Source organism: Ceratotherium simum, chromosome 12, assembly GCF_057802395.1.
Source record: "Ceratotherium simum simum isolate JZ-2026a chromosome 12, ASM5780239v1, whole genome shotgun sequence".
Taxonomy (NCBI): Eukaryota; Metazoa; Chordata; class Mammalia; order Perissodactyla; family Rhinocerotidae; genus Ceratotherium; species Ceratotherium simum.
Window position 1 is genome coordinate 255393 of NC_141911.1, and position 10395 is coordinate 265787.

General features: G+C 42.2%; 1 long non-coding RNA gene across 1 annotated transcript in view; it reads right to left on the reverse strand.

Moving 5' to 3' along the window:
• Positions 1 to 9503, reverse strand: part of LOC147915756 (uncharacterized) — a 28627-nt gene extending 19124 nt beyond the window's left edge. Inside the window, exon 1 of the long non-coding RNA XR_015553764.1 lies at positions 9446 to 9503. This is a non-coding gene — a long non-coding RNA (uncharacterized LOC147915756). The remainder of the gene's footprint in view (positions 1 to 9445) is intronic.
• Positions 9504 to 10395: the final 892 nt, after the last annotated feature.

Consider the following 10395-nt stretch of genomic DNA (forward strand, 5'->3'; position numbering starts at 1 on the left):
AGCCTTGACACCTAGCACAGTGCTGTTCTCATAGCATACACTCAATACCTGTGGGACGGTGTTGAATGAGGAAAAAGACGAGGAGCAGGGGTTGGTTCGTGCAAAGGGTAGTAAATAGGTAATGCAGGTGAGACTGAAGGTTACAGCTCAGTGGCAAACGTTTTCACATTTTCTTGAGAAACCACTTGCAACGATTTCACCAAAAGATGTGAGTCTGAAGCCACAGCCGCAGACTGTAGTCACCTGGAGAGCTCTAAAAGTGCAGAGGTTCAAGTCCCACCACAGGAATTCTGACTTAATTGGTCTCTTGCAACTTGGGTTTGGGGAAACTTTAAAAGCCCCCCAGGGGATTCTAATGTGCGGCCAGGGCAAGACCCTCAGACTTGGGGTTAGAGATGTATCAGCTGTAAGTGAGTTCCACGTGTGCTATGGGACTTGCCCCCATTGCAGCGCCTCAGTTTGGGGTCTTAGACACCAGCTTTGTCTTGTTGAAATCAAAGGACTTCTTCAAGAATTGCTCAGCTGTCTGGCTAAACTGCAGCAGAAGGAAACAACTCCTCAGCAGATCTATCTTTATGGCTCTTGCTTTCAGAGTAAGAGGCTGTTACAGGCACAGTAGTTTGATTTAGTCTGTGTTAAAAATCATGGCTAGCCTACAATTACCAGAAGGGATGAAGAGAACTTCAATCCAAGTCTTGGCTACTGTGAATAATGCTGCAATGTACTTAGCGGTGCATATATCTTTTTGAATTAGTGTTTTCATGTTCTTTGGATAAATACCCAGGAGTGGAATACCTGGAACGTATGGTATTTCTAAAGATTTTATTTATTTTATTTTTTCCCCCCAAAGCCACAGTAGTTAGTTGTATGTCATAGCTGCACATTCTTCTAGTTGCTGTATGTGGGATGCGGCCTCAGCATGGCCGGAGAAGCGATGCATCGGTGCGAGCCCGGGATCCGAACCTGGGCTGCCAGCAGCAGAGCGCAAGCACTTAACCACCAAGCCACGGGGCCGGCCCACGTATGGTATTTCTATTTTCAACTTTTTGAGAAATCTCGATACTGTTTTCCACAGTGGCTGCACCATTTTGTATTCCCACCAGCAGTGTATGAGGGTTCCCTTTTCTCCACATCCTCTCCAGCACTTGTTATTTCTTGTCTTTATAATAATAGCCATTCTGACAGATGTGAGGTGATATCTCATTGTAGTATCAATGGATAAAGATATGGTGTATATATATATATATACACACACACAATGGAATACTACTCAGCCATTAAAAAGATGAAATTGTGACAACATGGATGGACCTTGAGGGTATTATGCTAAGTGAAATGTGTCAGACATTTGTGACAAATGTGTCAGAGAAAGACAAATGCTGTATGCTTTCACTCATATATGGAAGATAAACACATAGATATGGAGAATAGATTGGTGGTTACCAGAAGGGAAGGGATGGGGACCAGGTAAAAGGGGCAAAGGGGCACATATGTATGGTGACAGAAGGAAACTGGACTTCTGGTTGTGAACGTGATTCAGTCTATCAGATGCTAAAATATAATGCTGTACACCTGAAATTTACACAATGTTATAAACCAATGTGACTTTAATAAAACAATTTTTAGAAAATTTTACAAAAAGAATTTGCAAACGTTTGGAGTATATTCTGTGTGTTTTCAAACTTCTCCTATGATTATAAATTCAAAAAATATAATATTGGGATTTGATTTCCTAAATTGAGCCCTCTGCCACTTTCTTAAATTATCCAAACTCTTTCCAAAATGCTTCAACATTCTCACTAGGGGACAATTCCCAACAGTGAAGAGTACTAGGTGGACACGGATGTCAAAGGAATCCTGCTCCTGTTGCAGAAGCATCCCTCTCCAGAACCTGGGGTGACTAGGGCAGCTGCAGGAGGAGTGTTGTCCGGTGGGAGTGGGTGGGCTCTGGAGTCAGGCAGAGTTGACACTGTGGTCCAGCCCAGCCGCTTTGTAGCTGTGGGGCTTTGGACAAGTGACTTGCCTTGGAACAGTTATATAAACCTTGTCTGCAAGCAAAGGTATCATGACACTGATTACACAAATGGCAGTGATTCTCCATCCCTCTCTTTTTTCCTGCCCTTTGCAATGTGGTTTTACACCTGCTACAATTCAGAGGCAGACTCTCTTTCCCCAAACCTTGCATCTGGGCCAGACTTATTTGCTCTGGCCAATAGAATGCAGTGTGCCAGTTTGAGGCCCAGGCTCAAAAGGACTTGAATATTTCCAATTTCTTTCAGAACCCTGGCATCTCCATGAGAACAAGCCCATGTTAGCCTGGTAGAGGATGAGATACCACAGGGAGGAAAACCAAGGTGCTCCAGCTCACCCCCACAAGCAGAGCTCCTAGTGAACCAGCAGCTGACCACATGCATGAAGCAGCCCAGCTGAGCCCAGTGTAAACTGCTGACCAGCTCAGTCAAGAGCTAAATAAGTTTTGGGGTCATTTGCGAAGCAGCAATAGCTAACTAATACACACACCCATTGCACATGGATGCCAGGATTCAATGACAACTTGATTACAAGTTACCTGATAAACAGTAGGAACTCTATAGGCCTTATTGAAAGTTGGATCTCTTGAGTTACACAGAAATACATGCAGACAAGTAATTGGTGCTTAAACTCACACAGGGCCCCACACCATAGGAGGAAACAGATAACCACAGCCTGATCACTAGTGTCCAAGGCCAAACTGTAAACTAAATAGTCAGCCTTCCTTAAACTATTCCGTCTAATCTAAACTCTGTAGGTCAAGGCTGTGGACAGATCTGAAGACATGGGGTTCCCTCCTCCTGGGGTCCCATCTTCCGTTAGTCACTGTCTGATCTCCAGGAAGGGAGAATGGGCCCACACCAACAAGCAGTTGAAACTTCCTGCTTGTACCCTTCCCCTCTCTCAGGGGGGCACCATCTCTCCCCACTGTGGGCCTGAGGAGAGATGTTGGTAGGGAGCGGGCATTTCCTTGCCCCTGGCAGAGATGTGGGGGTGGTTCCCAGGTTTCACCTCCCTGAGGTCAGAGGAGTCAAAGCCCTTAGAGCTGCACTTCCCATGTGGCAGCCACTCCGAGTTGTGGGCACTGAGCACTGGGATGGGGCTGGTCTGGACAGAGATGTGCTGGACGTGTCAACAGAGTGAATCTCAAAGATTTAGTACAAACAGTGTAGGCCATTTCACTGATAGTTTTATATTGATCATACTAGAATAGTGTTTTGGATATATTGGGTTAGATAAGTTGTATTATTGTAATCAATTTCTGTTTTTTTGTTTTCCTTAACGTGGCTACTGGGACATCTAAAATTACACACATGGCTCACATTCTATTTCTACTGGACCTTGCTGCCTTAGAGGACAGCCTCCTTTTGCAAAGCTCAGGCTGCCTCCTCCAAAGACCAGAGGCCAGGAAGGTTATGAAATCTGAAATTTTAAAATAGTTATTTTATTATTTCTGTTTGTGAATAAAGGATTTAATAAAGCATTTCACCCTAACATAACCTTAAGTTGAAAGTTTAATAGCAAGATAAAATACATTCACTTCAGCATCATGTTGAGATTTAACGTCGTTTTGCATGGGGGCTGCAGAAGCCACGTGAAGATTCTATCCTTGTGCTCGAGACCTTTCCTGTTTGGAAAGCTTCTCCACAGGTCTCTATATTGTCATTTTTCATAGATTCTCTTCCTCCAGTGTGACTAAGAAACAAGGACAAGATTAAGTTTGAAGCTCCCAGAAACCATAGGATTTTTCTTTCAGTGGCTTACCAGCGTTTTCAGTTTCTAATATCAGAAATACCAATTGCAGACCCCAACTGGGAAAGGGAATAAAAATTGAGTCTGGAGTCACAATGCACCTGATTTTCACAGGCATGTGCATTACTAAGAGGGGACACAACTTCCAACAAGTGACCAAGACTTCGTCCACACCAAGGGACAGACTATGACAGTGCTCTGTGCCACAACCAGTGTTACAATGGGCTGTGTGTGCCAAGTCCAAGGCAGATGGGGCTGAGACACTGTGAAGGGAGAAAACTCCCACTCTTCAGTGAAAGCAAGGGTGATGGCCCACGTTAGTTGACTCAAGGCAACTTTCTTCTTTGCCAGTAAACACCATTTGCAGGGAGAGAAGCCCAGCGTCAGCGTAAGAATGCTTCACTGGCCGCTCAGAAGTGTGACTGAGTCCAAGAGCAATAAAGGAGGTGAATCCTTCTGTGAACCAATGGGTCACTGAAAAAATGTCAGACCCTTAAATCCATGGACATGAATCATCACAGTAGTTTGAAATGCAATGAAACGGTAAAGGATGTGTCACTTATGTATTTCTTTTTCTCCTCTCCTCCTTTTTTAAACATGTAAAGTTTCTATGTACGTATGCTTTATGAGAGAAAAAAGTTCCCGTTGACATCAATGTGAACATTTAATACTGGAAAGTTAGAGTTTTTTCATTTTCTATTTTGCCTGTATCGTTAACTTAAAGGAAAACAAAGTTATACAATTCTACATTTCAGATATTGTATTTTTGTAAAAGAATTAAATGTAAAAATCTTCATTTCTTCAATTATTAATCAACTATAATTTCAATTTGCCCATTCTACGTAGAATACACTTCCAAGAACTTGGGGAGATGGAACAAACAAAGACTGTTCCTATGAGATGGTAAGTCATTCAAAGGCAGGGACAGGGTGCTATTGTATCTCTGGTGCTTCACACAGTGTCTGTCACATAGCAGGCACTTAAAGAGGTTGTTGATTGAATACATGAATCCATCCAAGGGCATGGAGACCAAATGCAGGTTTTCCCTAAAGTCCCATACCTCGCAATGGGGACTCCCATGCACACCATGATGCCACCTGTGCATGTACTTCCGTCCTGAGCATTAGTCTTCCCCCCTCCTGGGCCCCAAGGGCCCACCTGGAGGGTGATAGCCAGGCCCTCAGGGCCAATGACTCCCACTGTTGGAGAAATCAGGGTTTATGACCTGATGTTCTTACTTCATACCCTTCTCTCTTCCCCTCAGAGTCTGCATCCAGCTCTCCGGCCTCCTTCTCTGGGCAGAGCTCTGTTAAGGGGGCAGCTCTCCCTGCTCCCTCTCTACCCATCTCTCTCTCCTGCTGTGTCTCTCTCTTTCATCAGTTTTTGTCTCCTTCCCCCAATAAAAATAACTCTTCTTCATCTCTCTTTCTCATTCACTTGGGAACCACAATTTCCCCCCAGAGCTTAGTACTCCTAGTATTGGAAAAAGCACATCCCATTCCAGGGTGAGAACCATGCCATCCACCCCCAGAGATCTCAGAAGTAGAAGGTCCTTTAGGATCTCCAGAGAAATCTTTCCTGTTTTCTTCTAATCAAACTATTTTTCCTCAAGTACCAGCATTCAAGATAAATTTTTTTAAAAATTATTATGGTGGCCATAAAAAAGAATGGAGTACTGACATGTTATAACTTGGATGGATCTTGAAGACTTTATGCTGAGTGAAAGAAGCCAGTCACAAAAGCCCACGTATTATATGATTCTCTTTATATAAAATGTCAATACAGAGAAAGAAAGTCCATTAGCAGTTGCTTAGGGCTGGGGGAAGGAAGGGACGATGGGAGGGTGTAGCTAAAGGGGACTTGGGGTTTTCTGAGGTGACAAAAATGTTCTAAAATTGACTGTGGTGTTGGTTGCACATACATGTGAGAATACTAAAAATACTAAATTGTACACTTTAAATGAGTGGCTGGTAACATGTGAATTACAGCTCAATAAAGCTGTTTAAAAATAAAAAATTATGAACTATTTTATACATACAAAATAATATATAACATATATAGAAAAATAAACACCCTGTACCTATCACTTCATAATAAATAAAATTTTACCACTACCTTTGAAGCTGTCTGCTTGGCCCTTCCCAAATATTACCCTTTGCCTACCCACTAGGAGAATCATTCATCTGAAGTTTAAAAAAATCACTTTTCCTTTGATTTTCACTATAGTTTTACCATATATATGTATCTGTAAATAATATAGTTTAACTTTGTAAGTTTTAAACTTTCTATAAATGTACATTTTACATATACTTTTGTAACTTGTGTTTTTATTCAACATTATATTTTCAAGAGCCATCCATGTTTTAAATAGTTTCTTATTCAATTATATGTACTGTTTACTAATAAAAAGTATTAGACTCTCGCTCAGAGAGAATTCTTGTGAGATGATGAATATGAAGTGTTTAGAGCAATGTCTGACTGATTATAAGTGTTTGATATATATATTTATTAATATTATATCATAGCAATTGCTACTTTATAGTATTATAAATAACATTATAGTATATTGCCTATAACAATATATAATACTGTAACATTATATTATAGCAATTGCTCATTTCTCTGTGAATATGAATATGTATTATTTCATCGATGGCATTATTGTAGTAAAATTAGAGTTACATTGACCTTTGAGAAATGCCTCATGGTAGATATTTGAAATTTCTAGATAGCTAAGGTTTAAATTTTTTATGTACCAATTTATTTGTAATCATATGTTTTAAAATTTAAACAAACTAAAAGAATTTTAAAATGTCAAACATTTCCAAATTCTCTTCCAGACTTGTTTATGAACACGTGACAGAGCTTGAATCAAACTGTGCAAATTGTTTTGTTAGGCTTTTAAAATATTCCTTCATTTGTACACTTCTACATGTTGACTGAGCCCACAGAGTGGCCATTTTGTGCTTCACAAACGTTTGTGTGCTTCCCTGATTCCAGACCAGTCACGGGGAGAGCAGAGGGAATGCAGCAGTCTGGCTCTGAGCCCTGATCCAGAGAACTTCTGGGGCCTGACTCCTGACATGAGGTGGATCATACATTCTTTTGGAGTCATCAACCTTTTCCATGGCAGCTGCTGGTGTAAGTATCCAGGCTGCCTGCTGTCAGAGGGCAGTTTTGAGCTTATATGCAACACAGATCAAGTCAAGATCAGATCAGGGCAAGTTCTGGCTCAGCAGGAGGGAGTCCTCCGATTTATTACTGGCCTCTGCAACAGTTACAGTTCCCAGCACAACCTACACTGCTGCTCCCACTTGTCATGAGATGAGGTTACACGAGTCCAAGTGGTGCTAGAGTTCTGAGGAACATAAGACTCATTCTAGGAGCTTCTGGGTCAGAGAGCACTCTCCTTTCACGACCACTGGATCCGATAGATAGTATATTTATTGGCACTGTAATTGTGTTTTGGATTTTCACCCTGACCAAGGCTTTAAAATTTATTTAAAAGAATATTTTAACATTTTCAAGGAGTTGAGCATCTAAATTCTCGATTTCTAATTTTATTGCATTATGGCACAAAAATGTGTGAAATTTTTGTCCTTTAATATTTACTAAGTAAAGTTTTTTGATTTCAGAATATGATTGAAGGTATTTCTATTTTTTTGCAAGTCTGTTGGCTTCATTTTTATTAAATTCATTTTATTACTACCTTCTTTTGGGCACAGTAGTCCCCCCTTATCCATGATTTCAGATACATGACTACGGGTAACTGAAACTGCTGGATGTGAAACCGTGGCTAAGGGGGGACTACCATATACACATCAAGATCATTTATGTTTTCATGGTTTCATGTGATTTTTCTTTCTTTTCTTTTTGAACCACTTGTGGCCATTCATTCTCTCTTGAACTTTTCCTTCTATGCCCTATCTCTAGATTCTATGATCTAAACTACATGAGTTAAGATTGCTTTCAGCTCTAGATACCAGAAAATCTGACACACAAGAGTCTGAACAAGCAAGGATAGGGGATGAAGCCAAAGAGGTAGGCAGGGGCCAGGTTATCTGGTTATTTAAGCTCTTATTCTACTGCAATGAGAAGACAGTGGGACGATTTCATGTGGGGGGCTTGGGGAGGTGGCATAGAACATATTTTTCACATTTTTAATAGACCCTTCTGGATGCTGAGTGAAGAATGGACTGTAGGAGGGCAAGAGAGGAAGCAGGGGCCAGGTTAGGAGGCTGTCTTTGGCAGTAGAGCAGTAAGAGAAGAAGGCGGCTGAACCTGGCTGTAGAAATGGAAACAGTGAGAAGAAGCTGCCATCAGGATGCGTGTTGCAAGCAGAGCCACCGCAACGTGCTGTGAGATTGAATGTGGTGGAGAAGGAAAGAGTCCAGGACCACTCCTGCGTGCTCCCCTTAGGGAAGAGGACCCAGGCCTGGGGGTGACCAGCAGATGGTATTCAGAGCTGGGAGACTGGGTGGGATCTCTGAGAAGAGAGGGCACACAGCAAAGAGAAGGAGGCTGAGGATTACTAGAGATCTGGTGGAGGAGGGGGAGCAGGAGGAAGATAGAGTGAAGAGGGAGGGAATCCAGGAGATGGGAGTCTAGGAAATCCAGGGGAAAGTGTTTCAAGGAGAAAGTGCTCAATTGTATCATCTGTGTCCAATGCCGCTGAAAGAGTCAGATAAGGACTAAAACTTAACCTTGAACTTAGCAAAATGGAAATCATTAGTGACCTGGATAAAAGCCATTTCAGTGAAGCAGTACGGAGAAAGCTGGAATGGATTGGGTTCAAAATAGAAGGTGAGGAGAGGCAGCTTGAATGGAGCAGAGAAGCACAATGGCAAAAGGAGAGGGGTCTGGGGGTAAACGGGGTCTGTTTGTTTAATGCACAACCTTAGGGCAGGTTTCTATGTGGATGTTCACAAGCGGTCATCCTGGACACAGGGCCCCAGAAATCTGGGACTTAGTCTGAAAGGACTTCTCTGCTCCAAGTTGACTTGAAATTACAGCTTAAATCTTTAAAATAAATGGGCTTTTGCCATCTATTTCATAATGCAGATGACACCACAGAACATATCCCTAATTAATGTATTCTTGGAAGAATGTTAGTTTTTAATACCCAAACTGCATAGCAGCTATTTATTTCTCAACACAGTTTTCAGCTGATATTTACATAAAGTTTACATTGCTTATTCAAAAACTACATTTTAAACTAAATGATTTGCTGGAAAAGCCTCATGTGGCTTCCAAATACAATTAGTTAACCATCAATCATGCTAGTCTCCTCTTTTCAAAGCTTTGGAGTGTGGACAAGATGTACAGTAGCTGGTCTAAGAGAGGCCACTGCTGCTGCACAAAGCAACTGTGTTAACAACCATATTAAATGGGAAGTGACTAAGCAGCTGTGTTTTAAGCATTTTACATCCTAACATGATGTTCATAACTTATGTCTAGGTGCCATACCGGGACTTAGGAAATTGGTAGGGTTTTTTGATAGATTTTCTATGTCTTCTAATTTTTCCTATTTAAAACAATGGGAAATAGGGTCTCAGAGTTCTTTCTCAGAGAAAGTCTGACATTTCAGGCACAGATTACTGACAATTATTAATGGTATATGACTTTCCCACCTCATCTTAGTTTTAAGTTTTTAATTCCTTACCTTGGAAATGACCTAACTTTGCTTCTTCCAAATCTTGTAGTAATACTGATGCTCCAGAAAGTCGGGCCATGGATATTCTGCTGTTGTGCGTCCTCCATGCAAAGAAGTGGAGCTGTGCATCCACCAGTCTGAGAAGCGTGTGGTGCTGTAGTATTTGGAGTCAATCAGAGAAGCTAAATGCAAAAATGACTTCAGAGAGTTATCACCATAACTCCCCACAGCAACAAATTATTTTGCTTAATTATTTTGTGATTCTGAGGGTATATTTAAAAAGGGATATTAAAACTGGTTCCCAAGGAGCCAGCCCTATAGTAGAGCAGAAATTGCATATTATTTTCCTACACAAACTTGCCTAACATTGTGGGAAGGACGAACAGGAAGTTGCAGTGCTGTTGCCTCTGTTAACGAGGCCAAGAGGTCCACACTGGGATAAGGAAGTCCAGTGAACAAGCCTGTGTGCAGCGTCAGAGAAGGGGCATGCGTGTGGTCCCCTGAAGTGGCTTAGGGGTCACTTACCTGTGCACGTGAGTTTCCCGTCTGTATATGCAGGAATTGGGGCTGTCCACTCTGATGTTTTCTCCTTTTTATGACATGGCTCATGGCAGTCCTTCTAAGACGCCTGACCAAGGTATGGGCCCTTCAGGGGGGCGGGGTCAAAAGGGAAGATCTCTGCAGCGACCCTGACCACGGGGTCCAGAGGGAGGATCATGGCAGCCTGGAGAGATGGAGGGGATGGTAGGACAGGTGGCCTTGAAAAGGCAAATTCCAGGATCCCAGGCACCCGGTATTTCCATTTTAGATATTGAATTTATGTTTCAAATACTGGCCAGGGAGCGTCCACGAGGGCCGCAAGCATCCTCAGCAATAGCTAGGCTGGTGAGCCCCACCCGTACCTGAGTACCGGCCACAAGGGATGCAGCCCAACCACACTGGGGTTGGGGGGTGTGAAG